The sequence below is a fragment of the Myotis daubentonii genome, chromosome 7, assembly GCF_963259705.1.
Source record: "Myotis daubentonii chromosome 7, mMyoDau2.1, whole genome shotgun sequence".
NCBI lineage: Eukaryota > Metazoa > Chordata > Mammalia > Chiroptera > Vespertilionidae > Myotis > Myotis daubentonii.
The window spans coordinates 74,655,930-74,677,493 of NC_081846.1; the positions used below are offsets into that span (position 1 = coordinate 74,655,930).

Below are 21,564 nucleotides of genomic sequence, written 5' to 3' on the forward strand. Positions count from 1 at the left end.
TATGATATTTCTGCTAAAATAGTTCAACTTCACTTACTCTCAAAACAAAGGTTAAATTTTAAAATTTCTAAGCAGGTACCTGACATTGGGACTGACCTGCTTGTAGCCTGGTAAACTTACCTGAAACTGGGGAGCTAAAACTCTGTATTTTTCACACCAGCAGGATTTATTTTACACACTAACAAAATATGAATTCTATCTATATCAAAAAGGGTATCGTAAACGAAACAGAGCAAAAAGCCAGCTTTCGATCCCTACCTTCCTCTCTCCAGATTAAGTCATCACTAGTGAAACCAAGTCAAGAGATAAAAATAAAGAACCTCACTGGATGCCTACCACGCGCCAAGCAGGGTTGCATCGCCCCTGCATTAAGTCCTGCGATTCCCAGCCCCTTCTTATGCAGTGTATCACTATCCCCCTTTCACAGCTGCAGAACACTGAGGCACTGAGAGATCCAACGTCCGGCCCCAGGCCAGCGCTGGTAGATGGCAAGGCAGGGGTTTAGATGCTGGCAGTGGAGCTGGAGCCTGAGGTCTTCACCGCCAGCCACCAATTCTCTCAAGAACAACAGGACAACCTGAGATACTCCACTTTTCCCGGTATGGCAGGGGAGATGTAACTGTTCAAGGCACGAGCCTTTTCCGACTCAAGTTTCCAGTCTTAAGAAACAGTGGGTTCGCCTGTGAGTTCAAGCCGGGGAGACGAGATTTAGAATGGAACAGCCTAGGCCCGGGGTGACTCCGACATAAACAAGGCATCGGAAGACCCAGAGCAGGGCCGAAGGACACTATCCACCGAGGAAGACGCCGGGGAGTTGTGGTGAACAAACATGCATCTTATTTCTATCCGATCTACTGCGGGGGGGGGGGGGGGGGGTCCCACCACCCCCTTCCCTTTGGGAGGAATCGGGAGAAAGAACAGCAGAAGGCAATGGAATGAGGAAGAGTCCAGACTTGGCCCAGAACCGCCGGGTTAGCCTGCACCTCGGAACCGGAGACGGGAGACGGGAGAGGGCAGGGCGGCGTGTGCTCGGAGCCAAGGAGGCGGAGGCCGCGGCCGCCGGGTGGGTCCCGGCGGGGAGGGGAGTCACCCTCCCATGGGTACCGGGATGGCCATTCCGAGCGTGTACATGCGAGAAGAGGAAGCTCAGACGTGGGCGCTGGAGGGTGGAAGAGACGGGGATAAACGGACGGAGGAGGATGGAGCCAGGGGAAGGGGAGGAAGGGTCCAGGCTGGTGGGAAAGTCTGGGGGCTCCCGGTGGGCGGGGGCTGAGAGGGGGAGTCCCAGGGGAGGTAGACACTCGCCCGGGGGTGGGGCTGAGGGGCGGGGGAGGAAGACGAGCCTGAGAAGGGGGGAGGCAGGCCGCGGGAGCGGGGTCCCCGACCAATGGGAAGGGGCGCGGTGCGGGGAGGAGGAGGAGGCCGGCTCCAGCGCCGCCGAGTCCGCGGGCGAGCGGCCAGGGCTGCGGCGGGGGCCCCGGCGGGGGAGGGGCACCTACCCGGGCGTGCGGGGCGGCGGCGGGCGGTCCCGGCGGCGGCTCCTCTCCGCGGCGGCGGCGGCTGCGGCGGCCGTGGAGGCAAAGGTGATGGCGGCGAGTCCCTGTGGCGGCCGCCTCCGCCGAACCGCATCCCTCCTCCCGGCCCGCCCTCCTTCCCTATCTCCCGGTCCTAAAGTTCTTCCTTGGGATAAACAAACCCGCCGCCAGAGGCGGCCGCCTCCGCTGCTCCCGCCCCCGCCCCCGCAGCCCCCCCACCCCCCGCCCCGGGCCCGTCCGGGCTCTGGCTTCCGAGTGGCGATTCCCGTCCCAGCCCAGCCCCGCGAGGGCGCGTGCGCGCGGCGGCGACGGTGGGGCTCGCGAGGCTCTTCCTCCCTCCCCGCCGCGCCGGGACTTCCGGTCCAGCCCGGATCTTCCGCCGGGTTTTGGGAGTAGCCGCCGCCGCCGCGCCGGGCACTTCCGGTCCAGCCCGGATCTGCCGCCGGGCTTTGGGAATAGCCGCGTCCGCGGACGGGTTCCCGGCCGGCAGGCCGCCTGGAAGAGGAAGCGGGCGGCCCTGGCCTTGCGGTATCCGCGTCGGCCCGGCCTAAACCCTTCCTTCCCTGAAACCTCCGAACTGGTCTGGCTGAGCCACGGAGGGTGCGAAAGGCAGAAACAGCTCCTGCGCACGATAGCCCCGGGGCCGTCCGGATAGAGAGCCCCAGGTGCAGCTCAGAACCCTGTAAACCGCTGAAACGGGAACAGCGGCATGCGGCCTCCAAGGAGAAGGAAATCCGCGCCGGAGCGGGATGGTTTTGTCCGGGGATGAGCTCAAAGGGAAGGAGGGGAGGGGTCCGCCAAGGGGCAGCCAGGAGCAGGCGGCCTCCCAGGATGGGACATGGGCAGAGAAAACTTCACCAACCTCGTCTCTTCAGACATTTGCTTCAAGTGTTCTCTGCCGGCCTGGAGTTTAAAGAAACAGGTGATAAAGAACAACTTTATTCTGCAAACAATGGGCAAAAGATTATGGATCCAATTGCCTAGAAGGTTTCATTAAAGAGGTTTGAGGGACTTGCCAGGCAGGCATGAGTGTCATTTAAGGACCCCCAGGTCATTCCACCGCAATGGCATCACTCACCTGATGGCCTATGTGGGTTTCCAAGAAGAGAATGGGGGGAAGTGGAGGAAAAGCTCGTATTATTTTACTATGTATTGAGCACTGTAAGCCGACTTGTATGATCTTTTTTAATCCTTTCAACTTTACCACTTCCTGGTAGAAATCCTTCTCATCAGACGGTTCCAGCAGCTGAGAAGCAGAAAGAATAGCTCATCCTGTTGTAGAACCATAAGAAGTTAAGGAAATTCCAGGACAAGTGGAGTAGGGAAACTAGGACAGACAGTTAAACAGCAGCTTGCAGCCACCTACTAAGTCCTGTCTTCCCTAAACCAAGGACATTTGAGAGTAAATGATTTGCATTTCTCCTCCCCAACCAAGGGTGAATAGCTTCAATCACCCTACCCAGGGAGATGGATAACAGAAATCTAATTAGGTGCCGTTCGCCAACCACACCCAAGGACAGACAGATTAAGAGAAAAAGTCTCATTTTGATAAATCAGCATAAAGCTGGTGAATGTTCTATTGATTCTCCCCTAAACGCCCAGCCTTTATAACACTCCTGAAAATGAAGGCCCCAGCACATCTCAGCAGGCAAGTGCCATTCCCACCCCCACCGGCCCCTAATCCCCAACCTCTAAGGGACCCTATAAGACTTGTCACCCTGGGAGCAAAGGGCAGCGACAGCCCGTCCTGGGCTAACCCTCTGAACCCGCCTCGGAGGCCCCCTTTCCTCCGACTTCCCAGTGAGCCAAAGCAGCTCAGCCTAGGCTGTAGGCAAACTCATTAGTCAACAGAGCCAAATATCAACAGTACAACGACTGAAATTTCTTTTGAGAGCCAAATTTTTTTTAAAATATATTTTATTGACTTTTTACAGAGAGGAGAGGAGAGGGATAGAGAGTTAGAAACATTGATGAGAGAGAAACATTGATCAGCCTTCTCCTGCACACTCCCTACTAGGGATGTGCCCACGACCAAGGTACATGCCCTTGACTGGAATCGAACCTGGGACCCTTCAGTCCGCAGGCCGATTGCTCTATCCACTGAGCCAAACCGGTTAGGGCAAATTTTGTAAACTTAAACTATATAGGTAGGTACATTGTTATTAACTTAATTAGGGTACTCCTAAGGCATAGGAAGAGCCACACTCAAGGGGCCAAAGAGTCACATGTGGCTCGAGAGCCGCAGTTTGCCGACCACGGCTAGGCTCTTGCTACCTCTGTGCCCTTCCTTGTTTCATGGTCCTAAGTATATTTTTGCTGTGGTCAATAAATTATTGCTTTCTCTTCTACACTTTGTCTCTTGATTGAAATCTTTTCCCCAAGAAGACAAGAACCGAGGTCTCATTTCGTCAGTAACAATACCGGGTTTACTGAAATTCAAAGATCTTCATCGCTCAAATTAATACTACATTGGCAATCTCACTTATATATTTAACATACAAAACATGTGTTTAAAAATAGCAGAAAAATGCCCTGCCAGTGTTGTTCAATGGTTGAGGCCCCATCTATGAACCAGGAGGTCACGGTTCAATTCCTGGCCCGGGCACATGCCGGAATTGTGGGCTCAATCCCCAGTGGGGGGCAGTGCAGGAAGCAGCCAATCAATTATTCTTATTGTTGATGTTTCTATCTCTCCCTCTCTGGAATCAATAAAAACATATTTTAAAAATAACTGAAAATAGCAGAAAAAGATAAGATCAGCCATAGAGGTCAAAGTTGTCTTAGGCCAAGAGTTTAAAAACAGAAGCGGAAGTGAGCACTGGCGTGCTGGTGACTTGATGGGGAGAGGAAATATTAGTGTAAAAATTCATGTTCTCCAAACATGAAGAAAGAACAATTAAAGTTTTTTATTATACTCATGTGGGCCTTGTTAACATCATGATATGTGACAGAAACAGTGAAAATTGCATGTAATTTTTGCCTAGGCCTGTTAATTATTGCAACCCCTTAACATTATACCCTGCCCTCTCTCCCACTGGTCAACCATTAGGCAGTAGTAAATGTAAAACGCTCAAGGAATCAAGCTATCATAAATCTTTAAGTAGATTTCCAATTGGGAGTTAAGAAATGAGTGGTACTGATGACCCTTGACACTTGACTGAGTTCTAGTCCGGGAGTGGTTCAATAAACTAGACTATTATAATAGGCTTTAGTTTATTGCTGCTATAAAAAAAAGAGTTTTATCACTGGTATACAGCATAGTGTACTTCCACTTGTCTTGTATCAGGCTTACATCGCTTACAGCATTAGCCATTGCAATCACCCAACGAACTCCTTAGACACCAAAATTATGATACTCATTTTGTCAATTTTCTATAGGAAACCATTCAGACTCCTCAATGTATGTGGCTGACTTGGGGGTTTTTCTTATTGTAATTAATAGGTTGGCAGTTAGTAAAGATCAGAAGAGCCATTCTCTGAGCTTAATGAGCACCTATGAGGACCACACTTTGGGTCTTCTTGACTCAACCCTATGAGACTGTCTGAAGAGCCAGCAGACCATCCCACGTTGATATTTAGGGACTGCAGCATCTTCTTCTTTTCTAAAACATCACGGGTCGACTCTCATCCATACTCAGACCACTGCAGAGCTCTCCTCTGCTCTGATGGCCTGCATGCCACAAAACCCTCTGTATTCCTTGACCGGGAAGTCTCCATTGATTTTTTTAGAGAGTTGAATGGAGGGAGGTGGAGAGAGAGAGAGAACAGCATTGACAGGAGACACGCACATTGATTGGTTGCCTCCTGCTCGCACCCAATGGAGACCAGAAAGCAAACCTGCAACCCTTTGGATCAAGGGCTGACACTCTAGTCACTGTGCTACACCAGCCAGGGCCCAATTTTCCTTCATTTTGGTAAGTTGTGTTTTTCCAATGAATTTATTTCACTTACATTTTATTCATTTGAAATGTCTTCTTATCTCTTTAATAAGTATAATCATAGTGACTCTTCTTCATTCCTAACATTGGTCTTGCCATTTTTTTCTCACCAAGAGTTTAGCAATTTTTTTTAATATATATTTTTATTGATTTCAGAGAGGAAGGGAGAGGGAGAGAGAGAGAGAAATATCAATGATGAGAGAGAATCATTGATTGGCTGCCTCTTACCTGCCCCGTACTGGGGATGGAGCCCACAACCTGGGCATGTAACCTTGACTGGAATCGAACCCGGGACTCTTCCGTCCGCAGGCCGACGCTCTATCCACTGAGCCAAACCAGCTAGGGTGCAATTTTTTTTCTTTTAAAATAACCGCTTTAATACAATTTTTTTGCATGTTATACTTCCATTAATTCCTGCTATTATTTTCTTCCATTTATTTAACTTTAATTTGTAGTTATTATTCTGGTTTCTTAAGAATGTTATATAGCTAATTCATTTTTAGCCTTTGTATTTTTGTTTTTAAAATATACTTTTATTGATTTCAGAGAGGAAGAGGTAGGGAGAGAGAGAGAGAAACATCAATTATAAGAATCATTGATTGGCTACCTCCTGCATGCCCTACAGTAGGGATCAAGTCTGCAAATCAGGCATGTGTTCTGACTGGGAGTCAAACCATGACCTCCTGGTTCATAGGTCGACACTCAATCACTGAGCCATGACAGCTGGGCTAGCCTTTCTACTTTCTAAATATGCATTTAAGGCTATAAACCTCCCTTTAAGTATGGCTTTAAGCACACCCCAAATATTTTGATATTTATATTTTCATTCAGCTCAACATAATTTCTACTTCCCACTGGGTTATTGGGATGCACATTTCTTCCAAATTTGTAATTTTTGTTGTTGTTATTAATCCTCACCTGAGGATATTTTTCCATTGATTTTTAGAGAGAGTGGAAGGGAGAGAGAGAGAGAGAGAGAGAGAGAGAGGAACATTGATGTGAGAGAGAAACATCAATTGGTTACCTTTGCACATGCCCCAACCAGAGCCAGGGATCTAACCTGCACCCAGGTACATGCCCTTGACCTGAATCAAACCTGGAACCCATCAGTCAACAGGCCAACACTCTTTCCACTGACCCAAACAGGGTAGGGCAAAATTTTGTAATTTTTGGTACCAATTTTTAGACAGAAGGGGGTTCGTAAGATAGAGTTAGGGACCAACCACATCCTTTAATCCAGGTTCTGGATCCTCAAATGTCAGACAAATATAGTCATGTGTATTAGTTTCCTCGGGATGCTGTAACAACTTACCCAAAATTGGGCGGCTTATCAGAACAGGCCAGAAGTTCAAAACTGAGGTATCAGCCGGGTGGCACTTCTGGAGGCTCTATGGGAGAATCTCTTATCTCTTCTAGTTCTAGGGGGCTGTCAGCATCCTTTCACCTGTGGCTACATCTCTCTGTTGTCTTCACATGACCTTCTCTATGTCTATTATTTTCCCTTTTCTATTTTAAGAACACTGGTGATGGATTTAGGGCCCACTCACATAACCCAAAGGAATCTCCTCATCTCAGAATGCTTAATGGCATCTGCGAAGACCCTTTCCTAAAAGAGTGACTTCTACAAGTTCCAGGGAGTAGGGCTTTGTATTTTGGGGTAGCCATTATCCAACCTACTACACTTGTGTTAAATATTGTCCAAATAAAGGAATGAACTAGTGGAAAAATAATAAAAAATAATAATAATAAAACATCACAGGTTGGCTGGGTACGCACAATGGACATGGCAAACAATCCGCAAATACATTATTATTTTTTTAGAGGATAAAAACAGAAGTAATATGCTTGTTAGTAAATGTGCTATACTTCATGAATCCCAAGTGATGACTCTATGAGCTTCCCTGGACATTTTGTTCATCCTGTGGCCTTATTTAGTGTGGTTCCCCAAGCTCTTCCTCCCCTAGTGAGCTGGCTTCCATATTTTTCTAACCTTCTATCTTAAATTTTCTTCAAGGGAACCAAACTCAGGCCTTACTGCCATAAGCTAACACTAGTGATCAGATATGTAAAATAACATTTAGCTTTTGGAATTTATGTGGAAAGAAAAGAATTACTACTTATTTTTCACTGTTTTAATTACTAGGCCTTTTATCTGGAAAAGAACACTAAAACCCTTTTTTAATAACTTGTAAGTTATCTTACACATAATTTCATTTTCTCTTCCCATGCCTCCATTTCTTTATATCTGGCTTTTCACCTTGCTTGTGAATTCCAGTTTTGTAGTTCTTTTGCATTAGATGATACTGTTTAAGGATCCAAAAACGTCAGGACATCCCTACAACCCTTGTGTAGTAATGCCTATAACAAACAAAGGGCCAGTAAGTTTGATAGTCTTATCACTCAGAAATCATTCCTGCCCTGCTGGTGTGGCTCAGTGGGCTGGATGTCAACCTATGAACCAGAAGATCACAGTTAGATTCCCAGTCAGGGTACATGCCCAGGTTGCAGGCTCAGTCCCCAACCAGGGGTGTGCAGGAGGCAGCCGATCAATGATTCTCTCTCATCATTGATGTTTCTATCTTTCTCTCCCTGTCTGAAATAAATATACAGGTCCTTCATTGGACCCTTATTTTTCATGTCCGCAACCACATTATGTCAAATATTTCAGGATGGTCCCTTGTTTCAAATGAAATAAACATTCAATATATTTAATGCTTTGGTCCTTAGGATAATCTGTAGAGTCAACTATGGGAGAGGTGATTTTTGCTGTTTTTCTTCTATTACCATGTAAAGAGTAAGGGTTGAGTTGTAGTTCACTAGTTGGTATACTGATAAAATTTTATAGCTTTTCAATCAAATATTAATTTTAATCAGGTTTGAAACATTTGAGGCTCTTAATACTTTGGAGTAATCCCTAGATTTTGGATCAATAATGTCCAATGTACGGGAAATAGCAATACCTCTACCTAGGCAATATAACGTCTTGGAAAAATCTTGGTCACCCCACCTGTAGGTCCTTTATTTATACTACTAGAGGCCCGGTGCACAGATTCATGCACTGGTGGAGGGCATGGCCTGCAGGGATCCGCCCGCTGTGGGAGCACCACTCATTCTGGTCAGCCGAGCGGCTGTGGACCTGCCCTCTGAGCAGCTGCTCCTGCTTTGGGAGCGCTGCTCATCCTGGTCAGCCGAGCTGCCCTCCCATTGTGGGAGCGCACTGACCACCAGGGGGCAGCTTCTGTGTTGACCGTCTGCCCCTGGTGGTCAGTGTGCATCATAGCAATTGGTTGACCGGTCATTCTGGTTGTTCCTCCTTTGTGTCACTGGGTATATATATATATACAAGAGGCCCGGTGCACAAAAATTTGTGCACTCGGGGGGAAGAGGGGGTTCCTCAGCCTGGCCTGTGCCCTCTCGCAGTCTGGGACCTCTCGGGAAATAACACCCTGATGGCTTAGGCCTGCTCCCGGGTGGCAGAGGGCAGGCCCAATCCCTAGGTGCAGCCATTGGTCAGGCTCAGAGCAGGGCCGATTGGGGAGTTGGGGCGCCGCCCCCTGTCATGCACAGAGCAGGGCAGATTGGGAGGTTGCGATGCCACCCTCAGTCATGCTCAGGGTAGGGCCGATTAGGGGGTTGGGGCACCGCCCCCTGTCACACTCAAGGCAGGGTCGATGGGGAGGTGGTGGCGCCACCCCCTGTCACACACAGAGCAGGGCCAATCTGGGGGTTGGGGCGCTGCCCCCTGTCACGCACAGAGCAGGGCCCATGAGGGGGGTTGGGGCTCCTTACCCTGTCACGCACAGAGCAGGATCGATCAGGGGGTTGGGGAGCTCCCCCCCTGTCACACACAGAGCAGGGCCCATCAGGGGGTTGGGGAGCTCCCCCCTGTCACTCACAGAGAAGGGCCAATAGGGAAGTTGGGGCACCGCCCCCTGTCACACAGAGCAGGGCAGATCAGGGGGTTGGGGTGCCGCCACTCTCACACTCAGGGCAGGGCCGATGGGGAGGTTATGGCTCTACCCTGTCGCACACAGAGCAGAGCCCGTGGTGGTGGTGGTGGGGGGGGGGGGGTTTGGGGCGCCGCACCCTGTCACACACAGAGCCGCAGGGCAATCAGGGGGTTGGGGAGCTCCCCCGTATCAGGCACAGAGCAGGGCTGATCAGGAGGTTGGGGCGCCTTCCCCGGTCACGAACAGAGCAGGGCGGATAGGGAGGTTGTTTCCCCGCCCCCTGTCATACACAGAGCCGCAGGGTGATCGGGGGTTTGGGCGCTGCCCCCTGTCATGCTGATCCGGGTGCTGGGAGGCATATTATCCTTTTACTATATAGGATAGAGGCCTGGTGCATGGGTGGGGCTGGCTGGTTTGCCCTGAAGGGTGTCCTGGATCAGGGTGGAGGTCCCCACTGGGGTGCCTGGCCAGCCTGGGTGAGGGGATGATGGCTGTTTGCAGCTGGTCACACACCCTTCAGGGTGGGGGTCCCCACTGGGGTGCCTGGCCAGTCTGGGTGAGGGACTGAGGGCTGAAGCTCCCAACTGCTCCTTTTTTTCTTTTCTTTTTTATTCTGGGCCAGCTTTAGCTCTGGCTCCAGCTCTGAGGCTTCTGCTGCTGAAAGCAGGTATCTGGTTTGTTTGGGTTCTATAATCGAAACAATGTATAACTCCAGCTCTGAGATCTGGGCTTGCTGAAAGCAGGTTTCTGGGGTTTTGTTTAGCTTCTATATTTCTTACAATGTTTCAAACTGCAGGCTCAGAGGCTGGCAAGGCAGGTGGGGAATGTTGGTTTCCTCCGTCACTGAAGCAAGCAAGCCTCATGTTAGTTTCAAGCTGCCTGGCTGCTGGCCGCCATCTTGGCTGGCAGTAAATTTGCATATCGCCCTGATTAGCCAATGGGAAGGGTAGCGGTCGTACACTAATTACCATGTTTCTCTTTTATTATATAGGATAGATAATGGGAGAAAATCACAAAAATGATCTCTTCTACAGATTACCCAAAGCTCCTGCAGCATCTCTCCAGGCATGCCCTGAGAACTCTAATTCAAGGTCACTTACAGTTGCTGGAAATCTTTTACTGTGCCAGGATCCAGGCAGCCACTGCTGCCAGGATCTAGTAGTCTCTGATGACCTTTACTTTAGCTTGGCCAGCTAGCTCTCTCTGCCAGTGCCCTGGCCCTGCCCCTTCAGTGTTCTCAGGTAACCCGAGCCGTTTCTGCTGATTCTGGACCCTGGAAAGAGTCCCAGGAAAAACCTAGTGCTCTCCACTGTGCTCTTCAGCCAGAGGTCACCAGCCTCTGCAGCAGCCCCACAGGCTCTGGTGGTGCAGCTGCTCAGTCTCCTCCTCTTTTATCTCTGCTCAGTCATCACAATGTCTCTGGGTCAGGGTCTTTGGTCCCCTCCCAGAGAGGCACACCCTCTGCCTAGCAGGCAATTTCTGGCCAGAGGATTTAATTCAAAGATCTGGCCTGCATGCCCACAGGATAGTTACCTGCCTCTTTATCCTTCTTCTCCCTAAAAATTGGTGTCATTCCATTCTACTCCCCTCTGACCCTGACTCAAGAAATGGCAACTCTACCCTGGCTGGTTTGGCTCAGTGGTTTAGACTTTAGAGCATCAGCCCTTGGACTCAAGGGCCTCAGGTTCAATTCCTGGTCAAGGGCACGGGTTGCAGGTTCCATCCCTGGCCCCGGTCTGGGTACGTGCCGGAGGCAACCAGTCAATGTGGCTCTCTCACATCAATGTTTCTCTCTATCCTTGGATGAGGATTAAAATAAATAAAATAAAATGAGTTCATGTTAAAAAAAAAAAAAAGAAAAAGAAAGAAAGAAAGAAAGAAAGAAAGAAAGAAAGAAAGAAAAGAAAGGAAGGAAGAAAAGGAAAGGAGAGAGAGAGAGAGAGAGAGAGAGAGAGAGAGAGAGAGAGAGAGAGAGAGAGAGAGAGAGAGAGAGAGAGAGAAAGAAAGAAAGAAAGAAAGAAAGAAAGAAAGAAAGAAAGAAAGAAAGAAAGAAAGAAAGAGAAAGAAAGGGCAACTCTGTGGCTGTTTTCTCTGGTCCCGTTAAGGGGCCTTGCCTGCAGCATAAGAGATGACCTCCTGTTTCATTCAGACAAGGCACCCCTCATCCTCACAGGGAGGCATATAGACTGGGCCCTCCTCTCAGACCAGCAACCTGGAGGTCCTAGAAAGCCATTGGGTAAACTCCTATGAAGTTCCTGGGATGGCCCTGCAGCCAATCAGATGCTAAGTGAACCTGGGAGTCTTGGAACCTCTGTGCCTCAGGGGACTTGATCTCCCTGATTTCCCACTCTGCTGCCTTGGAAGAACTCAGTTCTCCCGCTCAGCCCTCCCTCCCTTTCTGCCACTTCCTGGCTTTGGAAACTAAGCCCTGCTGTCTAGCGGCTGCCAGTTCTGCACTCATATCCCAACACAACGCTGAGGGGCCACCTGCCCCCAAATGGTTCTCTCTGCTGTTCAGAGCCCTTTGCTGCCAGCGCGCCTGCTGGATGGGAAACCCTGGTATGGCCATTTCCAAAATTAGAAACAGGACTGTGCCATCTCTAGGGACACTGCCTCTGCACCTCCTAGCACCTGGTAAAGCCAACCTCTGGCCCCCATCCCCCAAGCCTCCTTGTCCCTCCCTCACATTGCTGTCCTTGGTGATTTCGGTTTTGGCTTCCCCTCCTGACCTGCCCGTCCTTGCCAAAGCTTTAGCACACTCTTGACCTTCTCTGTCTGAACTATGCCAGGCTGGAGAAGGGCCAACTCAAGGCCATATAAACCCTGGATATGGGGCCTCATCTCACATACTAACAAACACTGGAAAACGTAACCGTATTCCACAGGAAAAATACCAGTACAATGCTTTGTTATGCAAAATGAAAGGTTTACATAATTTTTCTCTTGAAATATTTATTAGTTTCATTTTACAGTTTTCTTTGTATTTGAGAGCCAAGATGTTTTCTCTTCCAGCTCTCAAGCAATTTGATAAAACCTGGAAAAGCTTACGGGCCTTGGGCGCTGTGCCTATAGTGAAAACCTGTGCCTTATAAAGATTAAAGAAATGGCTTGGCAGGGAGGGAGGTCAGCACTTCCATACTTGACTCAGGTCCAAGCTCCTCCCGCACTCCAGGCATCCCTTAAATCTTTCTCTTCCCCAGTTTTTAATAACCGGGCTTCTGTGATCCCCGGCCTCAGTCACCCACCCTTCTGTGATCCCCGGCCTCAGTCACCCACCCTATACTGGAGCTGCTCACACAGACACTTCCCTTATTCCAAATGCCAGGGGGCCTGCCTGGATTTCACAGCAGCGCCAGCCCCGGGGTTCCTCTTCACTGACCCCTCCCACCTCTTAGGTCGCTAGGTTATTGCCTTAAAGCCTCTTTTCCCCAGGAGGCTGCAGCTTTGGACTAAGGTATTTGTTTGCTTGACCTTGTAGATACGATGTGCTCCACACACTGGGCTCTGGTAAGTCTGCAGCTGCAGCCAGCTCTCCGCCCAACCCCCACCCCACCTCCCACTCAGGTCCAATACTGTCTTTTGGATGCTACATTCTTATCTTATCTGCTGGGACTGACCCGCAAAGCTCACTGGTGTCTGAAGCAGGATAGCTGCCAGAAATCACACTTTACATTTTCCTACTGAAGTGCCTGCTCACATTGCTCTGTGCTTTGGGTGTCTCCTCCTCTTAGGAGGCCCTTTTACCCTCAGTTACATACAGCATCACTGATACACTTCTCTGGAGGTTCTCCTGATCACTCATCATGCAAACTGGAACATACACAAGAAGACAAAAATGTCCCAGAAATTACCCCAGATTACTTCTCTTCTAAATATTAACCATTACGTAGCTGAAAGAACCGTTGGAAGTTTGGCTTTCACTTTCCAGGATTTCCAGTTTTTACACTCGTGGTTCTACAATTTCAAAATACTTTTAAAAAATGAATTATACATATTCAGAGCACACAGTGAGCCAGTTAAGAGAGAGAGTCTATGGCAATATGTTATTATCTCTTTGTCTCCCGTTTCAATTTTTTTTTTTTCCTCAGAAAGAAAATTAGGCAAGCTTTTTAAAAATTGTGTTCTTCTACGGTCTACAATTTTTTTTGACCTCCTGGTTCATGACCTGAGCCTTGCCGGCCAGGCTACCCAGTCTACAATTTTGAGAGAAAAGGTAATGAATGTTTGTTCGTTTTTAATTATTTTTTTATTATTTTTTAGTTGTCAAGAACTCAGCAAGAATTTGCTTCTATTTTGAATGTGTAGCCTATTGTGTGCAAAGCATGTGACAAACTTTCAACTTCCTTTCTGAATATCAGCTGTTTTCTCTCTTATTTCTCTCAGTTGTAATCACTTCATCATAAAAGGTCTGGATATTTTCTAAAATACATTTTTATTGATTTCATAGAGGGAAGGAGAGGGAGTAAGGGAGAGCAATATCAATGATGAGAGAGAATCATTGATTGACTGCCTCCTGCACACCCCACACTGGAGATTGAGCCTGCAACCCAGGCATGTGCCCTGACCAGATCGAACTGTGACCTCCTGGTTCATAGGTAGACTCTCAACCACTGAGCCATGCTGGCCAGGCAAAGGTCTGGTTATTGACACAAAATAGCATTGTGCTTCCTCTGTCAAATTTCTTTTCTCTTCTGAGTTTTATTTTTATTTTATTTATTTATTTTTTATTGAGTTTAGAGAGAGGAATGAAGGAGAAAGAGAAACATTGATTTGTTGTTCCACTTACTTATGCATTCATTGGTTGATTCTTGTATATGCCCTGATGGGATCGAACCCGCAACCTTGGGGTATCAGGACAACGCTCTAACCATCCGAGATACCGGGCCAAGGCTATTTTACTTATTTATTTGTGTGGTCCAGGATAGACTTAAGACATGTTTTCCTTGATTTAAGTCCTGGAATGTTCACTTGATGCTTTGAGCTCATTCACAATGTCCTTCTATTAGCATGATGCCCCAGGGCATGTGATGGTTCTGAGCCTGTTTGCCTTCAGGTCCATCCCCTGCCTTCTCTGCTTCACATCTCAGCCAGCTCCTACAGGCTGTTTTCTGGGCTCCAGCTGGGCCAGGCTAGTAGAAAGCACTGTCTGGAAACTGGGAGGTGGAGGGAGGGAAAAGCCAGAATATTTATTTCTTCTGCTCTCTTTCTGCTTTAGGCACCATCTACAGTAGCAGCTCTGTCTGCTCCCAGACCCCATCTCCTGCAGGGAACCAGCCCTGAACCCTGACAGTATCACCCCCTCCCTCCAGCCTGGTTAAAAGTGTAATGGCTTCCTGTCATTGCCGAAACCTAGATTCTTCTCAGGGTTCGCATCACCTGGGCAATAGATTCCTTCTCTCAAATTCTCTGTTGCAAGTAATGAGTGTGGTTTCTGTTTTTCTGGTTGGACTCAGTACATTTATCCATTTTATATTTTCACCGGGCCTCTAGTTTTTATATAATGTTCTTAACAAGAATATCACAACTGTAGGATAGCAAAAAGGTCATATATTTTCCATCCAGAATTTGAATCTGTGTGACCTTGCTTGAATCACTGAGCCTCTTCCTGCACACCAGTGCCTTTGACAGTAAACCAGGAAAAAATGACTTCATTAGAGCTATGAGCAGCAAATGAGAATAAAGCACATGAAAGGATTTTGTAAATGATAATTCTTACTGTTTTATTTAAAAATAAATAGGTTATTATTTAAAAATAGTAACTAAGAGTAGTTACTTTTTTTGAAACATGTAATTTTAAAATTTAGCAACAAAGGTATTTCCCATTTGGAATTTATATGGAATAAGGAGGAGTCTTCAAAGGGCACCCCTACAACGAGGGATAGTGGTATTATGGTGGCAGATATGAGATTCAAAGCAGAAGTTTTGGGTAAAAAAGGCAAAAAAAAAAAAGTGATCTAGAAACCATAAAGAACAGTAAGGAGGAGAAACCAAGAAGGCAGCATAGGTAAACACCGGAAATTGCTGCCTCCCACAACCACTTCAAAAATGCAACTAAAAGACAAAACGGACATCATCCAGAACCACAGGCTGAGTGGAAATTCTACAACTAGAAGGAAAGAGAAAAGCACACTGAGACTCAGAGGAGGTGCGGAAGTAAAGTGCAGAGGTACAGAGGTGCACGCTTAAAGGGCTGGCAGCTGAGGACACGGTTGTCTTTTTTAATTGGGAGGGAGTCTCAAGCTTCGGACTGCTCTGAACTCCAGTTCCGGGCGAGACTCTGGGGACCCAGACTCATACGGGGAGAAACTGGACTGTCTGGCATCGGTCAGAACTTGAGGGCGGCTTTCTCTCAGAGGTGCTTGCAGCGATTACTGGGACACTGAGACACGGGGACTCTTAGGGTAGGACTGAGAATCTGCCATAGCTGTTTGCTCTTTCCTAATGATTCCCTGAGACCCCGCCCCACCCAAGCTGGGAGCAGAGGCTTTTGCATATGAAAGGCCTGGCCCTTTGCAATCTGAAATTACCTAACAAACTGCAGCTGGGTCAGAGAGAACCAGAACTTCCAAAAGAAGGCCCAAGGCCCCACAGCAGCTTGCACTGCTTCACAACTGGGCCTCATCTGAGCACCTCCAAACCCCAAACAAAGAAGAAGAATCTGCAGATCTCTCCATAGCTTCTGCTGGGTAGCCTCAGGCAGAGGCTAAATTAGCACCTCTCCAAATTGTCCATCACATAGAGTATGCAAATTTACATTCAGATGGAAAATGTGTGAGTGTTTATTTCTTCATACCCTCCCAAAGTCTGTTTTAATTAACTCTAATCTTCTAGTTAAGCAAGCATTTCAGTGTAATTTTATCTTAATTAGGAGTAAAGTTGACAATCTTAACATATGTATAGAAGCCTTTTTTGTTTTCTTTTCTGAAAACTGCATTTCTTCCAGGTTATCAGTCTTTTTTCTTATTGAGCTGTAGAAAATCAACTCTTACTGATATGAAATGCAAGTGTTTTTCCAGTTCATTGTATATCTTTGGAATTTCCTTATGGGTTTCTGTCTATTTCTCTCCAACTCCACTGCTGGACCAAGGCTCCATCAGCTCTCACCAAGCCTACCAAACCTTCCTACCAAATCTCTGCTTTCATTCCTGCCTCTTGGATACTATTCTTTCTCTATAAGACACAGTGGCCTTGATGAAATATGAATCACATCATACTACATTCCCTACTCAAAATGCCCCAAGGGCTACTCTCAGAACATTTAAATCTAAACCACACACCTTGCTTACTTCTTTGAACTAATCTTCTGTTCTGTCTAGAACAGTGGTTCTCAACCTGTGGGTTGAGACCCCTTTGGGGGTCAAACGACCCTTTCACAGGGGTCGCCTAAGACCATTCTGCATATCAGATATTTACATTACAATTCATAACAGTAGGAACATTACAGTTATGAAGTAGCAACGAAAATAATTTTATGGTTGGGTCACAACATGAGGAACTGTATTTAAAGGGCCAGAAGGTTGAGAACCACGGGTCTAGAGAATAATCTTCTTTGGACCCTTGAACAAGCTGAACTTGTTGTGTCTACTGCTTTTGTGCTTTGTGCCCTTTGCGGTCCAATGCTATTTTTGGAATTCAAACAGTCTGGTCTAAATTAATTGACAGGATTGAATGTTGAACTTTTTAATGTTCTTATTGCTCGACGTTGGACCTGCTCCTGGCGCCTGGTCTGTCGAGTCAGCCTTGAGGTTGGACCGAAAAGGGTTTAATATTCCTTCTGACTGGAATGTCCCTCACCATATTTCACAGGGTTTGTTTCTCCCTCAGTTGGCATCAGCACGCATGTCACATCATGAGAGAGGCCTCCCATTCCCATCAAGGTCAAAATGGCACACATGCCCTAACCGGTTTGGCTCAGTGGATAGAGCGTCGGCCTGCGGACTGAAGGGTCCCGGGTTCAATTCCGGTCAAGGGCATGTACCTTGGTTGTGGGCACATACCCAGTAGGGAGTGTGCAGGAGGCAACTGATCGATGTTTCTCTCTCATCGATGTTTCTAACTCTCTATCCCTCTCCCTTCCTTTCTGTAAAAAATCAATAAAATATATTTAAAAAATTGTTTTTTAAAAATGGCACACATACCCATACCCCGTTTCCATTTTTCCTCTCTTTGTGTTATCTTTATTTTAGTGCTTAGCATAATATCTAGAATATAAGAAATTCTTAATGTTTTACACAAAAGTATGACTCAGAATAAAAGGATATTGTCTTACATTCAGATTCTTATAATTTTTTCATATTTAAGAGAATTTTTGAAATTATTTTATTTTAAACAGATATTGTTTGGAGAACACAAATTGAAAAACAAATTCAATGCTAGTTTTAAATGCTTATACAGGTCATTTGAACTGTTTTAAAGGAAAAAGGGGGGAAAAAAGAAAGCACAATAATGCAAATAATTTAGTTTAGGGGCTTTTTTTTGGGGGGGGGAGGAGAGGGTATGACCTTATAATTGCAAAAATAATCATGTAAACAAGCCTTTCAAATATCACTTAAAAAAGCAATGTAGCAAATTAAATATTATAATGATAGTGAAAAGGAAAAAAAAAAACATCCTAACGTTAGATAAATAGATACTATAGCTTAGTATAAAAATTACATTGATAGCATCCTATACAGATTAGAAGATGGTTGAAGCACCCTCAATTTGCCTGAGAAACAACCTTGATTCATAACAGACATATTAAAGAGAAACAAATTTTTTGTTGTTTTTAAGCTAAGATTCAGGGTTATGGTTTTTTTTTTTTGTTTTTTTAAACAAAGCATAATTTAGCCAATACTTACAAATCCAACGATCTACTGTGCAATATAACCTTGAATTTCAATATAAAATCTAAAGGCAGGTTCATTTGGTTTATTTATATCTTTTTGTTCTTCCCTACATTCTGTTAGGAACAAAGCAATGTGTAAAATGATTCTCTCTCTCTCTCTCTCTCTCTCTCTCTCTCTCTCTCTCTATATATATATATATATATATTCTGTATATGCTGCCTTGAAATATTCTCACCTATATGTATAAAATTTAAAAGCTATTGCTTTTAAAAAATAAAATAATTTCTTAATTTCATCAATCATATAGAGTTTCTATTTATTTGTTTTAAAATATCATAACCACAGTGTTTAAAAATCAAATTTTGGATCTTATTTATGTATTTAGTTATTTATTAAGCATTTTTATTGATTTTAAAGAGGAAGGGAGATGGAAAGATAGAAACATCAATGATGAGAGAGAATCATTGATTAGCTGCCTCCTGCACAACCCCCACTGGGGATCGAGCTGGCAGCCCAGGCATGTGTCCTGACCAGAAATCGACTGTGACCTCCTGGTTCATAGGTTGATGCTCAATCATTGAGCCAACCTGGCCGGGCAGGATCTTATTTTTTTAAATGTCTGCATTTTTACAAAAAATATGAAAACCAAATATTTTATTCTAAAACAAAAAAGGAATACACATAGTCACATGCACAGGGAGCTGGTAGTGTAAATTTACCAGATAGACGTTTTTGTCCACACTGTTCATGCAAATAATCAAATCTCTGGTTTTATAAATGTTGAACCCATAATATAGAAGTATATTCTTTAATTAATTTAATGTTTTATAACAAGATGTAATTTTATAATAGTAAACTGTATTTTTCATATTCCCATTTTCCATTGGATATGAAGATTTCTCAAAAGCTAGTTGGAGATGGCCACCCAACCTTCTTGAGAGTATTTGTGAACATACCACTTCCTTCTTCTTGGTGCATGTTGTGTGGTTATATGCTCCCTTGGAAAACCAGGGTTTTGACTGAGCTATGCTTAATGAAGAGTGATGGCATTATCTGCAGCAAGGGTAACTAACATAGTGTAAAGCCCATCATTCCCATTTGGATGTGTTTAATCCTAGCTTTTCCCTTATCCTTCTTTATTCACCCCTTTTATACCCATTCAACAAGGGACACAGGGACCACAGCATATTTTTACCATATCGCACCAGCATGTGTTACCACATCTTTCTGTATGCTGTTTCATTTTTCTGTTTCTTTGTTTACAATTCTTAATTCTACAATTTTATCTCAGATTAGAATATGTTCTAATGACATAAAGGAATTCTATAATTATATGCATTGGTATGAGAATCTAATAATTACCAATAATGCTTCTTAACATTATTTACTGTTTTCTTAAAAGAAAAAGATGTGCTTTATTGCCCACAATATTCCATGAAACCATTGTTTGTTTTAATTATGAAGCTATTATTGTGAAGACGCTCTTTAATCATCGTCATCCAGCTTGCAAATGTCACAGAACTGAATTACTAAGTTAGTGTCCATGACCTAGTTTATAATAATATGGCGTAAATCAGCCACTGTTCCAGGAGAGAAACAGCACGGTGTGGGCTAGATCAAGGCACTCCATGAGAGGCAGTGGCCCTGGACCTCATGCCCTCTCAGTAGCAGTGAGACCTCAGCATGACACTGAACTTCACAACATAAAGTTAACGCATGGACATAACTACATTTTACTAGTTAGAACACAGGAGATAGGGCAGGATGATCTCTTCAGGTTCCTTCCTTTTTTAAAATATGTTTTTATTGATTTCAGAGAAGAAGGGAGAAGGAGAGAGACAGAAACATCAATGATGAGAGAGACTCATTGAGAGTGTGCCGTGACCAGAAATGGAACAGTGATGCTCAACCACTGAGCCAGGCTGGCCAGGCTGCAGGTCCCTTCTAACACTATAACCATTGGCTGACTTAGAATCAGGGTCACTCATATTAAGAATTGAAAGTTGTAGAAATTACTTGGCTTTTTTGGGTGTAGATCTATTTATCCAGAAATAATGTCTATTTATCTGAAAGACCTAACTAGATTAAAAAAAACACAACCTATTCTTCTAAGAAGAAATTTTTAAAAAGTATCAAAACTACCAAAAGATCTTTTCAATTTCATTGTTAAATATTATGATTCTAAGAAAGAAAGAAAGAAAGAAAGAAAGAAAGAAAGAAAGAAAGAAAGAAAGAACAGAGCAGCCAAGGAGTTAATGTTTTGTGAGTCAAGGCAACTCTTTAAAGGCACAACTCCATAATTTTATCTTACAAATGTAACAGAAGGATGGCTAAGGATTTATTCCAAGTTTTCCAGTTTCAGGTTGCTGCACTGTGGACTAAAAGGACAGCAGTAGGCCTGGATTGCAGAAGAAAGTCTTCTCTGCTCAAAGAAAGTACTAGTAGAAGGACAGCACATTTAGATCCGGAAAAGTACTGATTGATAGAACATCCTCCCAACTAACACTCGAATCAATTGGGATGGAACAGAGGGACAACACACAAAACCTTCAGCCAGTTCATTAAAAACATTTCTGTTTGAAATCTCTTTTTGATTTGTGGTTTTTCTTGATGACTTCTCCAGACATCTGCTTTTATTCTCCTACAACTTATTTCAAAGGATAATGAAAGGTGGGTAGAAAAGATTTTTCATGCTCTATGAGAAAAAGAAAGTATACATTATTTTTGCCCTTGCTTTGATCATTCTTTCCATGACTCTCCAGTCAGCTTCATAAACTATTACTGAGATCAAAACATAATTCCTGTTACCGCTCTGAACGAGTATCTGCCCAAACACAGTGCAGATGTTTCTTTCATTGGCCAGCTCAGGAGCACAGTTTTTAGAAATATATAGCATAGAAGTCCTATAACCCTGTTCATTAAAAACGGTTTGTCACTGACAAGGGTTCCTTGGAGTCTCAGCTTATAGAACAGCTTTGAAATAAGATTCAAGTGGCATTTCTTTTCATTTAGCTACAGGGGTGTACCTGTTGTCCCTAATGATCTCATTTTCCCCATTTTTGTTGTCCTCAGTTTCTCCCAACTGGAGACAAGAATGTCCTCCTGCTGGACCCGGCTGACCCCAGTTATCTAGCAGAGCCTGGTCAGGTCAGGAGATCAGAGCGGTTTTGTTCGCACCACCTATCAATAGAGCCTAGAACTATCCTTCCTGCTTTATAATTGGCATGAATGTAGAAAACTCTTGGATTGGAGCTTAAGAACATTTTGTTGCAGGTTTTCCCCCCTCATTTCCCACTGTGTTAATACAATCATG

At 45.2% G+C, this 21,564-nt stretch overlaps 1 protein-coding gene and 1 long non-coding RNA gene across 7 annotated transcripts in view; one reads left to right on the plus strand and one right to left on the minus strand.

Annotated features, from left to right (window-relative positions):
* The window catches only part of SPOPL (speckle type BTB/POZ protein like), a 65,060-nt gene extending 63,373 nt beyond the window's left edge, over window positions 1–1,687 (minus strand). For 3 of the 6 annotated variants that reach the window (XR_009453855.1, XM_059704567.1, XM_059704562.1), the window contains exon 1: window positions 1,500–1,684. The gene's annotated coding sequence lies outside the window, so the exon portion shown is untranslated. Of the gene's footprint in view, window positions 1–1,499 lie in introns of all 6 variants that reach the window. The other 3 variants (XM_059704565.1, XM_059704563.1, XM_059704566.1) reach the window with 3 other exon arrangements.
* A 202-nt stretch (window positions 1,688–1,889) lies between these two features.
* Window positions 1,890–20,798, plus strand: LOC132238670 (uncharacterized). Its single transcript, XR_009453856.1, has 3 exons — window positions 1,890–2,457; window positions 4,978–5,449; window positions 20,608–20,798. It is a non-coding gene; the product is annotated as an uncharacterized LOC132238670 (long non-coding RNA).
* Window positions 20,799–21,564: the final 766 nt, after the last annotated feature.